This window comes from Podarcis cretensis (assembly GCF_951804945.1).
Source record: "Podarcis cretensis genome assembly, chromosome: 14".
Lineage (NCBI taxonomy): Eukaryota > Metazoa > Chordata > Lepidosauria > Squamata > Lacertidae > Podarcis > Podarcis cretensis.
This window is the reverse complement of record NC_137183.1, coordinates 5,506,655-5,522,334: the sequence shown is the minus strand read 5'-3', so window position 1 is coordinate 5,522,334 and position 15,680 is coordinate 5,506,655. Positions and strand designations below refer to the sequence as shown.

General features: G+C 48.5%; 2 protein-coding genes across 18 annotated transcripts in view; both read left to right on the top strand.

The window, feature by feature from the left end:
• DAPK2 (death associated protein kinase 2) overlaps window positions 1-5,781 on the top strand; it is a 64,702-nt gene extending 58,921 nt beyond the window's left edge. The window contains exons 12-13 of the transcript XR_013833053.1: window positions 1,267-4,836; window positions 5,213-5,781. The gene's annotated coding sequence lies outside the window, so the exon portion shown is untranslated. The remainder of the gene's footprint in view (window positions 1-1,266; window positions 4,837-5,212) is intronic.
• Window positions 5,782-14,217: 8,436 nt separating this feature from the next.
• The window catches only part of HERC1 (HECT and RLD domain containing E3 ubiquitin protein ligase family member 1), a 107,490-nt gene continuing 106,027 nt past the window's right edge, over window positions 14,218-15,680 (top strand). For 13 of the 17 annotated variants that reach the window (XM_079953080.1, XM_079953070.1, XM_079953069.1 and 10 more), the window contains exon 1: window positions 14,219-14,353. The gene's annotated coding sequence lies outside the window, so the exon portion shown is untranslated. Of the gene's footprint in view, window positions 14,354-15,680 lie in introns of all 17 variants that reach the window. The other 4 variants (XM_079953073.1, XM_079953072.1, XM_079953071.1 and 1 more) reach the window with 2 other exon arrangements.

Sequence of the window (15,680 nt, the reverse complement as noted above, 5' to 3'; positions counted from 1 at the left end):
GCATAGCACGGGGGGTGCCAGAGGTGCTGTGGCCCTGTGCACGGATTTTTGAGGGGGCACGAAACAGGCACCCCCACGCAGGTGACTGAGGAGAGGCAGTCCTTGAGGTATGGCACTCCTGAGCCATTTAAGAGTTACCTCTCACCCACTCCTCCATCTCCCCACTTGGGAACGTCTTTGTTCCTTGGGTTGTTCAGTGCAGGGGCAGACAGAAGACAGATGGGGATCTGCTGGAAGATGACGGAGTGATTTGCAGTAGAGCAGCAAAAGTTCTCCACTCTCAGTAGCTTAACCATAGTAACGAGAAGGCTTTTCCCCTTCTAGATTAGGCTGCTGAAAATCAAGACAACCGGGGATGAAAAAGGAGCCAATGTAGGGTGTGTGTGTGTGTGTGTGTGTGTGTGTGAGAGAGAGAGAGAGAGAGAGAGAGAGAGAGAGAGAGATTCCTGAGCTGAGCGTGTGTGCAAAGGCACCGGGATCCGCAATTCAATGCTCATCATCTTGAGTGACTATTTTGTACCTTCTCTGTTTGGTGGACCTTGGGTTTTGTAATGAAAAACAAAGTGGATCATGCAAGCCGGAAGTCTGCCCACCCAGCAGTCCATGTTGCCCAGGGTGGGTGGGTGGGTACACCCACGCACATGCCCCCATGCCAGGGGCCGAGGACAAACGGACCCCACCGCACCTGTCCAGCCCCTGCTGTACCTGGAGTGACACCAGCCCTGGCAGCCATGCCCCTTGCACCTTCCTTATGCCACCCTCCCCAGATCCTAGCCTTGCAAGGCTGCAGAGGGGGATGTGGCAGCCATGCCCCCCTCAGTCCTAGCCTTGCACAGTGCTGGGATCGAAGGGCGCAAGGTTGCCACATCCCCATGTCCGTCCCCCCTGTAGCCTTGCAAGGCTGGGATCCGGGGATGGTGGCGCAAGAAGAACACAAAAATGTGTGCTGAGCCACCTGCCCCAGGGGGAAAGCGAGCACCCCCATACCAGCACCCCCAGAGTGGCCCAGTGCTCCTCTCTATGAGTGTTGGTTCCTCCTTTGGCAGGCAGGGTTATTGTTACTGTTTATTACTATGTTAGGTCTTTTTATATTGTGAACTGCCCTGTGTTCCTCAGATGGTGGTATGGAAAAATTAAAAATTATCATTATTATTATTATTATTATTATTATTATTATTATTAGTGTGTGTATAAAAAGAGGGGCAAGGAAAAGTCTTTAGATGCTGAGCCCTGCCTGAAACGTCACCTAGTTTCTTCTTTGTCCAGCGCAATTGTGAAAGTGACCACGAGGAAGATCTTCCCAACCAGCCGGCACCTCACCATCTCTTGAGGAGGAGGAGCAGTATATCTTAACTCCACCAAACAGAAACGGGTGTCGGACTGAGATTTCCAAGTGCCTAACAGCGCAGCTCTTGCACAACTGAACACTTTTGTCTTGGGGGCTCTTTCTACCCCCAACGTATATGCAAGCACAGACCAGAAAGGCTCGTGCTGCCCCTTGGGGACTCTGGATGCTCAAAAGGCAGGAAGAAGCCACAATGAAGTCCCAGATACGTTTGGTGCACTATAAATTGTCACATACAAGCCAAGATAGGAGTGGACTATGGGATATGAGGTGTCATTTCTGGGGGGGGGGGGTTGACTCCATTATTTTAACTGCAAATAAGAAGTGAGACCAGTGTGTGCAGAGCTGGTGATCCAGGGGAAAGAGCTGGGCAGGAAACTGAGGTGCTGGAGCAGGAGGACGATAAGGTAGGATTGGTGTCCATTCCAGGTGCCCCCCAGGCAGGCAGCCAGCTGATCTTGGGCGCTGCGTAGCTGAGAGCAATCTCCCCCTTCTTCTTCGAAGCCCTTGAGGGCAAGCCACCCCCCAGATCTTTCTTGCAAAGAGACAGAAGATTGTTTCTATCATGGGCAGCGGACAGGAAAAGCAAAAGCAGGCTGCAGTGTTCCTTTTTGACAAGCTACATTTCCCACCAGTCTCTGTTCTCCTGCAGAGTTGGGTGCATTTGGCAAACATTTGATCCTAATCAGTTAAATGTAGTGATTGGGCACCAGCCCTCATCTCCTGGCGAAGGCCAGAGCAGGAAGCCTCCTTTCCTTGGCACCGGCTGCATCGTCCTTCTGCAAACACATCCTGGCTCCCCTGCCTTGCCGCTCTCAAGGATCAAAGCGACTTAGTCAATGGCACCCCTGGGCTCTTCTGGCCACCCCCACCCCCGATAGCAGGACACCTTAGCCCAGAGGAGAGCAGTCACCAATTTATTTATTTATTTCACAACATGTATAAACTGCTTGATTGTTAAAAGAAAACCCTCAAAGTGGTTTGAGCAAACAGCAAAATCTAGAAAAATGAATAGCCCTACTTTAAAAACATACAAAAAGTTAAAAAATACTGAAACAGTTTAAAATGACCTCAACTTTCTAAGCATCTAGGTAAAGGTAAAGGTAAAGGGACCCCTGACCGTTAGGTCCAGTTGTGGCCGACTCTGGGGTTGCAGCGCTCATCTCGCTTTATTGGCCGAGGGAGCCAGCGTACAGCTTCCGGGTCATGTGGCCAGCATGACTAAACCGCTTCTGGCGAACCAGAACGCTGTTTACCTTCCCGCCGGAGCGGTACCTATTTATCTACTTGCACTTTGACGTGCTTTTGAACTGCTAGGTTGGCAGGAGCAGGAACCAAGCAAGAGGAGCTCACCCAGTTGCGGGGATTCAAACCAACAACCTTCTGATTGGCAAGCCCTAGGCTCTGTGGTTTAGACCACAGCGCCACCCACGTCCCTTGTAAAGCATCTAGGTAGGTTTGTCTAAAAGGAATGTTTTCAGCAGGGGGCACATTTCAGATTTAGAGAGTCATAAAATGGCTGCCCTGCGGCAGGTGTAGATGGCAGGCCATACATGGTTGCCGTGGGCAGCATGCATAACTCAAAAGTTTGAGAGTGCAGTCAATACTGCTGCTCCCCCTCTCCTGCTCTAGCCAACCTCATGCTTACTATGGGAAATCAGATTTGTTCTGCTGGCAGAGATACAGCTGTTAAAGGCACAATAACCCTGTTTTCCCCTGTGATGGCCCTAAACCAAAGCCTAGGTTGCCATCCTGGACACAGTTACTGGGGACTAAGCCCCATTTAAACACAAAGAGATTTGCTTCTGAAGTAGACATATATACCATTGTTTGGTCAAGTGAATTCCTGACACACCTAAACATCAGCTCCTGCACAACCAGAGACATGTCTAAGTCTCTTTGCAAAGTTTTCACATTTTGCATTTGCCATTTGGATAGCGGATTCTTTAACATTGTCATGCACCTATTATGCCGGGATTACCTGATCTAAGAGGAACCCACCTCAGGGAAAATGCATCCTGGTTTCTAGGAAAAAAGGAAGGGCAAACTATAGAGATTTCAAGACTTCTAGAAAATGAGTCATCTGTTGTCCTTTGAGTCAATATGGTCAAACTTGTGCTGTAATTCCTGATGTTCTTCCCCCTCCCCTGTGCGATTTATTCCATTCCAATATATCTCATCCCATCCACCACATGTTTCTGCTTCCTGAGTCCTGTTGGGATAGGCCTATGGAGGCTCTGTTCTCAAAATTTATGTTCCTAATTCTTGGTTTCTCCTCCTCCTCCTTCTTCCCTGCCTTCATCACCTGCCTGGAATGAAGACAAGCCTGCTGGGACAGCTTTACATGTCTTTTCATATATTATTAAAGGGAAAAGGGGGAACAGTACTTTGCTCCCAGTGAGTTATAAGCCATACTGCTGTTTCCACCAACATATTCAACATTATTTTGGAAATGTACTCTTCAGTTAAGTTAGTTGTATCGTGTTGGTCGTCCTTTGGTCCTTTGGCCCTGTGGTCCTTTGGCCCTGTATCTCCATGTTTGGCCCAGATCTCCATGTTTTTTTACTTAAGGGTTGTGTGTGGGTATATATTTTCAAACCTCATTATGGTCAGCATTTTGCTTATGCACTTGTATTTTGGGTTTTGATATTCACTATGATGTATGCTGTGTTTTTGTTTTTTGTGTGTGTTGCAAAAATTTCCAATGTGCGTTTGTTGGAATTGCCCTCTCCAAAGACAAAACACCAGTGAGTTAAATGTTTGAGGGCAACTCCTTACATTCATTTTGATGTAGCAAATTATCCAAGAGGCAAGACCTGTGATCTATCATATCTGCGGGGGGGGGGGGGGAGTAAAGTACTCCAGGACATGTTAAATCTCAGCTTTCACCAGAAGAAACACTAATGCAATCTGATTCAGACAAGGACGCTCTTTTCCTTGCCTGCTCTTCCGTTTTGAAGCTGCCATTCCTTTTGTCCTCAAGGCACAGTTTCCCCCCAATCCGATATCATCACATTGCAACATTTGTACCTATTGAGCAGCCCCTCATTACCTGCTTTTCTCATGTTGTGTTCTGTTATCAGCTGTATACCAAATGTACCACCCCTCTTATCCTGAGGAACATTTTCCAGAATAAAACAGTTACATATTTGCTTTGTTAGGAGATAATGAGTTAAAAATTCTAAACTTGATACAGTAGAACCTCTACTTACGACCGCCTCTACTTGGGCCTGATCCAAGTTGCGACCACAGCAAACCTGGAAGTAAATACTGGATTTGCTGTGATTTGTGCACGCGCAGAAGCGGCTTCTGTGGTTTACACACACGCAGAAGTGCGCTGCCGCTGAATGCGCTTGCGCACAATGGTGCTTCTACCAGTGACCCGAATCGACTTACGGATGGACCTCTGGAATGGATTATGTCCATAAGTAGAGGTTCCACTGTACTGCATTTGGGCATTAGATCTGTAGTACATATTGAAGAATATAAAGGTAAAGGCAAAGGTACCCCTGCCCGTACGGGCCAGTCTTGACAGACTCTGGGGTTGTGCGCCCATCTCACTTAAGAGGCCAGGGGCCAGCGCTGTCCGGAGACACTTCCGGGTCACGTGGCCAGCGTGACATCGCTGCTCTGGCGAGCCAGAGCCGCACACGGAAACGCCGTTTACCTTCCCGCTGGTAAGCGGTCCCTATTTATCTACTTGCACCTGGAGGTGCTTTCGAACTGCTAGGTTGGCAGGCGCTGGGACCGAGCAGCGGGAGCGCACCCCGCCGCAGGGATTCGAACCGCCGACCTTTCGATCGGCAAGTCCTAGGCGCTGAGGCTTTAACCCACAGCGCCACCTGCGTCCCATTGAAGAATATACAGAAGGTTAAAAAAAAAAAAAGAACTGATTTGCAGAAGATTCAGGAATTCTGGGGCTCATCCACTCCATGGAAGCAAGTTGCAGTTGTTCACTCCTACTAACATAGAACAACTGCACCTACTTCCATCTGCAAAGGACACTTAAAGGATAGATAATGCAGGAAATAAAGCTCAGGTTTTCTATCTTCAGCTGGTCATAATGCAGAAAGGGGAAATTGTGTGCACGGTATTACATTAAGCTTGGCACCGTAATCTTGATCCCCTGCATCAGTGATTTTAACATGCGTAGCATCACTTGAGATTAATTGTACAGGAGATCATTCAGCATTCAGCAGCTACATAAACCAAATCAATGCAATCTGAATTGCAAAGTAGTTTAGCTCATTGCAGTAATGGGAAATGTTTGAACCGTTTCCAATGTAAAGTTCACAAACTGCCTTCGATCTCTGGGTTTGAGGCAGTGGAAAGCTTTGACTTATTACAAAATGTACATTTTGCAGTTAAAAATTGCAACCTTTGTTTAAAACCTGCTCAATGGTGCCTTATTAAAGGTCAGAATATTCATCCATCTAGCCCAGCATTGTCTCCTCATGATTGGCAGCAACTCTCCACAGGGATCATGGGCAGAGGAGGGTCTTTTCCATCACCTTGCCCCTGGATCTTTTTTTAAACCAGGGATGCTTAATATGAATTAGACTCGGAAGCTTCTGCTGGTGCTCTACCACTGAGCTATGGTCCTGAATTGGCTAGGGACTAACATAGCATGTTCAGCGTAACCACCTTCTCATTCCATGGGTAGAAAAAGCAAGTTACCTGCAGACCCGGGTAGCTGCTTTGCATGATCTGAGAGGCACATCCCACAATTCTTTGCAATGCCCGCATGTGAACCAAGCCGACTGTGGCACTTGCATATCTGACACTGCAACACTCAGCAGCACCTTTGCTAGATGTACAGTTGCAATGCCCCCGCCTTAAAAAACAGTAATTCAAAACAGTCTCTTGATGTTATTGTGCACTCAGGCTGGCCCTACACGCATGTTCCATCAGGCAAAAGAAACTTCTTCCCTTTCTTTAAGAATCTGTCTCCTGTGCCAAGTCACAGTTGTTGCTTTTTGAGGGTACAGCAAAGATCTGGGGTCTGCATGTTTCCAATAGCAGCTACCTCTGCTAACTATCTGATACCTCCTTTGCATGGATGGAGTGGGCACACGATGTGTTGGTGATGAAATGGGCCTCTGCAGCCAAAAGCTCCTGTCTCAGTCTAGCGTTGGTGCAATGTAAAAGCCACCTATTGGTTTTAATGCTTGCTTTGAGGGTAGGACTTGGTGAAGTGCAAGGAGCTAAAGTCCTGGCAAGGTTCAGGTTGCGCTGGATAGAATGGGTGGTGATTTGGGAAGGCACTGGAGGCTACCCATCCCAAGCGACTCAGCCACCGGCAAAAGAGTAGTGGAGATTCACAATCAATGCAAGTGAGGGTTCAGGGGAAGGGATGATGGAGCTGGGTCAGGGAAAGTGGGTCTTGATGCACTTGTTCCCAGGGCTGGCCCTACCAACAGGGCCAGCCCAAGTGAAGCAGTAGATGGTGGGGGGGTGACAGCAGCTGTAGCAGCCCCCACTGACCTTTCACCCTCTGCTCCCCCAGTATGGGTAAAACTAGGGTCTCAACTAGGGCCAGGGCCTTTTCAGTACTGGCCCCAACTTGGTGGAACACTCTGTCACAAGAGACTAGGGCCCTGCAGGACTTGACATCTTTCCGCAGGGCCTGCAAGACAGAGCTGTTCCGCCTGGCCTTTGGTTTGGACTCAGTCTGACCCTTTTGTTTCCCTCCCCTTATGGTTTTGATTTATGGGCTACTATTAAAATAAGGCTGCATTTTAAATTGTATTTTAATAAACTGGTTTTTTGTTATTTTTGTTTGTTCCCCCACCCCATATGTTTTATTGTAATTTTATTGGTGTTAGCCGCCCTGAGCCTGGCTCTGGCCGCGGAGGGCAGGGTAGAAATAAAAAAATTATTATTATTATTATTAAAATCAGGCTGTGGATGTAAATTCAGCAAACCCATCAAAAGAGAAAAGTAGGATAGGAATGGACAAAGCCGGCATCAATCCATGAGGATGCCACACCACACCTTTGTGGCAAATATTCATCTCTGGCCCTGCTTCAGTTCTCTGGGAAGAGGATTCAGGTGGCAGTGGGGTGGATGGCCTATGATCTACCCACTGAGCTGTCACCAGATGGTTCTTTAAAGCCGGCTCCGTGCATGACCGTGCAGATGGGCTTGCAGGTGTGGCCAGACAGCTTCATTTGGTGCTCTGCCTCAGTTGGGTAGCACAGCATCCAGCCCCAGCTCTGTCGCTTCATCCAAACCTGTAGAAACCTTGATCTTCCAAAGGATTCTGCATGTAAAACCCACTTAGCATAATTGTAAGGTAGTGGTGGCCGCTGGCCAAGTTGACTTTGAAAGGGGATTCAAGCCATTCTTGGGAGAAGAGGAGAGGCCTGTCAGTGACTACTAATCTTCATGGCTAATATGCTAGTTTATTGTTCAGAGGCAGTGACTATCTGTTGGGGGGTGGTTGAAAAAAAATAAGAGGGAAGGCAATTATCTTCATGTCCTGCTTATGGGCTTACAGGAAGCTTTGACAGGCAGGTGTTAGAAAGAGGATCTTAAACTAGCTGGGTCTTTGGGGATCTGATCCAGATGGTCCCTCCACGTGTCCTTATATTCTCAAGGAGGAAGTAATTCTTTGTGCCAAACATCGGAATTGGGCGTTTGCTTTCACGGAAGAGTGAAAATTCGCGACACTGAAAGATGGCACGAATTCTTGGCCACACCCTTTTCCTGACACTGACAACCTCGGAGAGAACCTTAGGCAGGGCGTATCTGAGCCCTGGCTGCCCCCCAGTGTCCTGGCATCCTTGGATTCGGGGGTTTCTCCTTTCTCTTTCCTCCTCCTCCTACTGGACAGCTCCCCTCTGGCTGCCACGCGCGTCTTGGTACCAAGGCAAAGCTGCCCTTGCTCGGGCTGATGGCGCCTTTGTCAGCGAGGGAGCAGCAGCTCTTCACCAGCTCTCAGCAACTGGACAGCAACTCTGCTGCTGGCGCCTCCCCAGCTGCTCGTGTCAGCGCTTTGGAAGCGCTTCTTCCTGTCTCCGAGGGGCGCAGACGCAAACTGGATGCAAACCAGCAGCTTCATAACACTGTGATAGCGAGTGGGACCGGGAATGGGCGCGGCGAGGGCGCAGAGGGGATTGCCTGCCAGGCGACCACCAGCTTTTCTGCTCAAATTGAAATTGGCACTTCTTAGCTTACGTCTCCCAACCCTTGAAGTCTCTCCCCCTCCCCTTTCTGCCTGTGTTTCCCCCCTTCTCTCTCCTTCTCCCTGTTGAACCTCTCATTGCCGCCACCCCCGCGCCGCCGCCACCTTTCCTTCTCAAGGATACATTCATAAATAATCCTCCCCCTGGAATATCTCTTCTGCCTGGTCTAAGCAAGCTGATCCCGAGTCAGGCTGATGGTCCGTCGAGTCCAGGAACCGGCACTGGGTCTCCAGGGATTCGCCCAGGAGTCTCTCTCAGCCCTGGGATGATGGGTATCAAACATGGGACCTCTTTCTTGCATAATTGCATAGGACCAGGGCAGCAGGGGTGGGGGCATGGGCGGGGATTTCTTTTAGGCGGGGGCAGCCAAAGTTGGGGGGGCAGAACCTCAGATAATTGAGTACTTTCAATGCTTTGTGGATCTAGGTGGCAGCTGCCCATGGGTTCTTTCATGCCAACCTCCCATCGTCCAACCATGGGCTTAGCCCAAGGGGGCAGCTGTCCCCCCCTAAATCAGTACAAATCTGAGGTTCTGCCCCCTCAACAAAAATCCTGCAGGTACCTTTTCTCCAGCAGGTACCTTTTAACTGCAACAGGGCTGGATGAACCTTTGTGGTAACTACATTAAGGGCTTAGAGTCCCAGTCTAACAGGGGAGACTGTGATGGTGAGATTTTATGGGAGCTTCCACATGCCCACCCCCTTTACACCTGGTTGCAGTTCTTTGTAGCTCAGAACATCTTGGCCACACTGTCAGGACAAATATTTTTGCAACCTGCTTAGATACTATATTTGCAATCAAGCAGTGTATGCATTTTTTAAAAAATTAGCAGGCATAATTCTGAACATGGCTGCTGCCAGCTGCTTCTTAAGGTATGTTTCAAAACACGGGACTTGGGGTAATAGATCTCCTGGTTGGACTTCTTAGGACTCTAATCTGGGGATCTTGAAGCGCTGTACTCTTTTTCTCTTGCTGCTGATGCAAGCTCTCTTATTCTCAGCTGCGTTGGGACATAATTTTGCAGGAAGTTCATGAATAAGCATTTCTGAAGCAACCCCACACCCCGGGCTGAGGCTGGAGAGAGCCAAAGGCTAAGTATAAATCATGACTGCTGGGAGAGAGAGGGAGAGGAAGTGGAGTCAAGGATGAATCCCTGCCCTAACCCTAGCACAACCTTTCACAGTCTGTTGCTTTTGACTGCCCAAGCATATGGGAGCATCTTTTTACTAACACAGGCCCCTTGGGACCGACCTGTCACATCACCTGCACGTGCCTCTTTGACCACAAATGCAATCTAGGAGACTTTCATTTTTAAAAAATGTATTTCTAGTGGGATTGCTGTGTTAGTCTGTGGCAGTGGAAACAAGGTCCTGTGGCACCTACAAGACAATTAAGCTGATTAGGCCAAGAAGGCTTTTGTGAACTAGAGTGCAAGACTGTGCTATGTTGCTAGACCTCATGGTTACAAGAGGTCAGGGATGGCTAAACCTTTTTGCTTGAGGATCACATTCATTATGACAAACTGATGGGTGGGTGGCTGTGTCCCAAGGCGAGTGTGGTCATCTCACACTTTCACATGCACAGACACACAGGCACACAGCCCACCCCCAAGCAGATGGGTTCAGATCAGCTGAGGAGAGGAGTTAATCGCCTAGCGCTACCTCCCTCCTCTTGCTGTGGTTGCCAAAATTGGTGGTCTGGAAAAACATTACTTGGGGCTCATATCAGGACCCAGTGGCGTAGCGTGGGTTGTCAGCACCCGGGGCAAGGCAAGTAATTTGCGCCCCCTAACCCGTGGATTTGCGCCCCCTAACCCTAACCCCCAGATGTTGCGGCCAGCCCCCCCTGCACCCCCCACACTACGCTACTGTCAGGACCCTAAACTGGGGATTGGCAACCCTGGTCTGTGTGCTCATGTGCATGTCATGGAGGCCTTATGAAGATGTAATGGCCTGGCCAATGCAAAGCAAACGCTGTTAGTGTCCTCTTTTATATAGCCACTTTCAAATTTTTTTGATGGGGAAAGGAGCCCTACCTTAAGTTAAAAGAAATGAACAAGATGCTTATAATTTGGTATGAGGAAGCCAAATGGAATATTCAGTTCCCAAGGCTTTTCCTTAGGCAGCAACTGTTTATTTTCATTTATTTCTCAATTTCTCAAACACCTCAGCCACTTGCAAAGGAATGATATTTCCAAAATTTCAAAAGCCAAGGCATGCCTGTGGGCTGGGCCAAAGCAAGCTCAAGCAGGTACACAGAGCACTAGACAGAGCGTTAAGTTTTGCCCTGGGTTCATGTGCACTCCTTTCACCTTGCCTTTGTCTTCTAACCACTAGCTGTAAAATGGGTACAATTTTGATGGGGCTATGGTTGAAGCTCTTGAGGAGCTGAAAGTCAAAAAGATTGTACAAATAAACATGTATTTTGTGATATACAGTAGCACTGGTCCAAAAATGAATATAAAATGAAATTTGTCCCATTTCTTTAATAAAATGTGGAAGGCAATGCAATAAAAACAGCATAAAACAACCAATCCTGGGTGCAATAAAAATGATTGAAACAACATCAAACAGAACAAGCAACCAATTAATATCAGCAAGGAGTCTCAATGTCCACCCTGTTGAACAAAATAATTGCACTGAGATTTATTACAATTTGAAACCCAATTTAAATTAGAGTGCCTGAGGGATTGGGGGTGGGTGGGGATGAATAGGGTCGTCAACCCAATAAATAAATCTCCTAAAGCAATTCTGAGCCTCAGTCCTTGTTAACCTGGTGCCTTCCAGGTGTTTTGGACTGCAATTCCCATCAGCCCCAGCCAGCTCAGCTATGCTGACTGGAGCTGATGGGAGTTGTAGTCCCAAGCAGCTGGAGAGACAATGTCACTTTAGTCAGAATCAAGTCCTACTTTATTAAATGAGCCTCACTCACATGTAAGTATATGCAAATGAGTGGAGCCAATGGGGATTAACTGAGTGATTAATTTTGTAAGTCAAGAGTTCGAAAGCCAAACAAACAAACAAACAAACAAACAAACAAACAAACAAACCTGCTTACATTGTGATAGAAGAGGCATTTGCTCCTTTGACAGAGGAAAGGGAATGCTTCTTTTTATGCAGTGCTTTTTAAAATAAACAACTGAGATAAAAATAATATTTGTAAAAGCTGGATCAGTCAGGGTACTTTCACCTGATCAATCAGGGACTTTTTTTAGTGGAATAAAAGCTTCTAGTAATAATAATAATTTATTATTTATTTTACAAGTACTACTTGGCAATAGTCTATATGAGCAATGTTCTGGGACTGTCTTATCAGTGGCTGAACAGGAGACGGTAGTATGATGTGGCTGCAAAAAATGGTTTATGGGATTTTCAGCAGCATTAATAAAAGTTTAACTTGAAAGTCAGAGTTGTCCTTTATTTCAGATTAGTCATGGCTTATCTGGAGTATTGCGTCCAGTTTTTGAAATGAAGATGAAAAACATCAGGCCTCTGAAGACAAGTTGAAAGAATGGAGCGATGCAGGACGAGAAGGAGGACACAACATGTAAAGCAGCACTCTCTGCACACAACATGTAAACAGCAGCAGCAACTCCTGGACACACTACTGCTTCATTATCAGGCAGACACGATACTTGCCAGCCTGTTGTGGTCAGAGGAAACAGAAGCCACATAAGGCACCCTTCCCTGGAGGAAGCCCCCATTGGACAATTTGCAGTGCCTCGTCACAATGTTGGATTTCCATGAAGAAAAACCCAAGAGGCCAGGAAAATTGAGCTTAGTAGTTGCGTGGGGTGGGAAAGGGAAGCTCTAGGGGTTAATGTGGGAGAAATGGCTGGGAGGGTTGGAGAGTTGAGTGAGCAGGGGTACAGCCCTGTGTGTGTGTGTGTGTGTGTGTGTGTGTGTGTGTAAATAAAGTCCTCCAACCTTTCACCAATGAAACAGAGACAGCTTATTCCATGATGATTTTATTATTTATACCCCACCCATCTGACTGGGTTGCCCCAGTCACTCTGGGTGGCTTTCAACATATATAAAAACATTATAAAACATTGAAAGTCAAAAAACTTCCCTATACAGAGCTGCCTTCAGATGTCTTCTAAAGGTTCTATAGTTACTTATCTCCTTGGCTCAGGGGTCACATAATTCCACACCCTAAGGAAAAGTGGAGCATTCTGGGATCAAATCAGAAACGGGACAGCTTCTGTAAACCCGACTGTCCCTGAAAAATAGGAATACTTGGAGGGACTGAAATACATAACTACAATTTCCGTCATCCGTATTTATTTTCTACTGTTGCTCCAGGGGGCAAGATGAGATCTAAGAGCTTGGGTAGATTTGGGTTGAACATTAGGTGAAACTTCATGAGAGTAAGAGTGGCTGGGCAAGGGATCCGCTTCCCTGAAAGGATGGTGGGCTCTCTCTCCTGGGAGGCCTAGGAAAGAGAACAGCTTGGGAACACAATGGCTCTGGATTCCCTCCATGGAGCAGAGGGTATGGCTAGCCAGGATACAAGAAAGCCTACAACTCTATGATCAACAAGCCTTATCCACAATGGCCATGTTCTGCTGCCACAGTCAGAGGCAGTATACCTCAGGACAGGGCTGGCTTACCCATGAGGCAAAGCGAGGCAGCTGCTTCAGGCCACAAGATCTACAAGGGCAGCGTATCTTGCCTCCAAGGAATGCATTGTCCACTGTTGTCATAGCTTTACTCCTCCCTTGTTCCCAAAGTCAATATTTATCCCCAACCCCCTGTTCCTGATGTAGGTCTTCACTCACCTGTTCTTCCCTGTCGGGTGGAGAGGGCCATTTTGTGGTTTGCCTCAGGTGCTAAAATATCTTGGGCAAGCCCTGCCTCAGGATACCGGATGCTGTTGCCCTCAGGTCCTGCCTTTGGGGTTCCCTCTGGAGCATATGGTTGGCCACTGTGGGAACAGACGACTGGACTGGACAGTCTGATGATCTGATCCATCAGGCTCTTCGTATGTTCTTAGGATTCTGTGATAAATTAATAGCAGTTAATTGCTCTCCCAGCCCAACCTGGAGACTGGCCTTGGCACCTTCTGAATGCAAAGGAAATGCTCTCCAACGGAGCTGCTACTGCTGCAGCTTGGGACCCCTCTGGACTGGCGCTGCCCCTCAGCTTCTTGCAGGAGTAGAAAGTGCTTTCCCAACAACATGGTGTCTGGGGTTTGGGTTTGGGGGGTTTGTGTATTTTTTTGTTTGCTGATACGGTTCCTTAAAAAAATACCCTAAAGTGAAATATAAATGTATTAAAATAAATAAAAACAAACAGAAGAACAAGAAAACCACTATTCGTATACAAGCAAGAAAACAACTATGATTATTACTGGTTATTGTCATGATAATAATTGTGCTTCTCCAAGCCTATGGCAGGATTATGATTTTGTTGATGGGTCGCAGACACCCCGGGAGGCGCCCACCGCCCTCCAGCAGGGGGCGCGCTGCCAGCCCCTCCCGCCGCCCCTCCCTTCGCCTGACGCTAGGGGGCGGCAAACAGCTGGAAGGCAGAGAGGCAAAACTGAAGCGGGCGAGGGCGCGGGGCGGGGGACAGAAGAAAGAGGCGGCGGCGGCGGCGGCGGCGGCTCTCGCGAGGCCCCCGAGGAAGTCCCGCGAGAACTCGCCGACTCTTTCCCTCCCCGCGTCATGTTTCCTCCCCTTTGACAAGCTGCTGCCGGAGAAGCAGGAGAAGCGGGGAGGACGGGGGCGCCGCCGCCGCCGCCGCCGCCGCTGCCGCTGCCGCCGCCTCACGGGACCTCCCGCCGCGGGTCCCGCCAGCCTTGCCCGGGCCGCACCTTGGTAAAGGGGTCTCCTGCCGGCGCGCTCCCTGGCGTCCCCGCGGGCGCCCGCGCTGAGGGAAGGCGAGGCCTGAGGGGAGGGGGAGGGGCAACCGCCACCGGGGAGGGGCGAGGGGGGAGGGGAGCCCCGCCGAGCGGGGAGGGAGGGAGGGGGGCCGGCGCGACCGAGGGGACTCCCGCCCCGGAGCCACCATTGGGGCGCCTTCCCCCCATTATTTGGGGCGCTCCTGCCATCGACCTCTCCGTGACGCCGCCGCCGCCGCCGCCGCTGATCTTCATCTCGCTAACTATCTCTTATTTATGATGATGATGCTGGTGGTGTAATAATAGATCTTGGACTTGGCCGTTCTTACGGCAATTCCGCCGCCTAGGCTAGTGGTCTTATTTGTGTCAGTGCCATCCATATTACGATATTGCTGCTGCTGCTGCTGCTCTTGCTGCTGATTGTTATTGTTATGTGTGACAGTGCGCATAGCAATTTGCACAGATCTGTGTAAGCAACGTTACACTCACACACGGCCCTTTCCCCTCCCTGTAGGCCCATACAATCTGAAATCAATTGTGAGGGAGAGAGGATGGTTCCTAGGGCTGAACAGGAGCTTGTTGATGCCTTCTTCTGTTCTGTTTTCTCAGCAGTAAAATCCCTGCCTCAGCTTCCCGTCTTGGAGCCTGAAAGGCAATTTGCTTAACCACGTGGAGTTATTCTTCATTTTTTCCTTTTCAACAGGCTACATCAAGTGTCCCATAAGTGGGTTGTCTGAAATAAAAATCACAAGCAAAACCTGCAGTTAGGCCCACATCAGTAAATGTGTTGAGTGGTGGCATGTGGGTCTGCAACTTTTGCTTCTGATGGGCAGTTTGGGTGGCTCATCTAGCCATGTGCATGGAGTGCTGGCCATGAGGGTTTGTGTGCATCTTCCCACAAAAGTGTATTATTTTGCAGTGGTTAATCTGAGATGCTCTCACTGTGAAAGCAGAGCACTATAATTGCACCCATAAAGATATAATGAAAGAACAATAAGTGATCCACCCTTGAACAGCTCCTTGAAGTGCCCCATTACAGTCTCCAAGCCTTACTGCAGCTGGTAGTAGCTCCTGTGTGACAGGGAGGCTTTTTAAACCAGGGGTGGGTAGACTTGAGGTTATTCAGATCTACTTTGTTGTTTACGTGAACATCAAGTTCCACCAAAGCCAGTTGAAAAGACATACAAATAGAATTTAAAGAACAGGTTGCTTTTGAGAACGTACTGAACTCAGTCATTGACTCCTGGTTTATTCATTTCTGTGGCCTGAGATAGGAAAAAGAGGCATTGTTGTTAAAACAAATG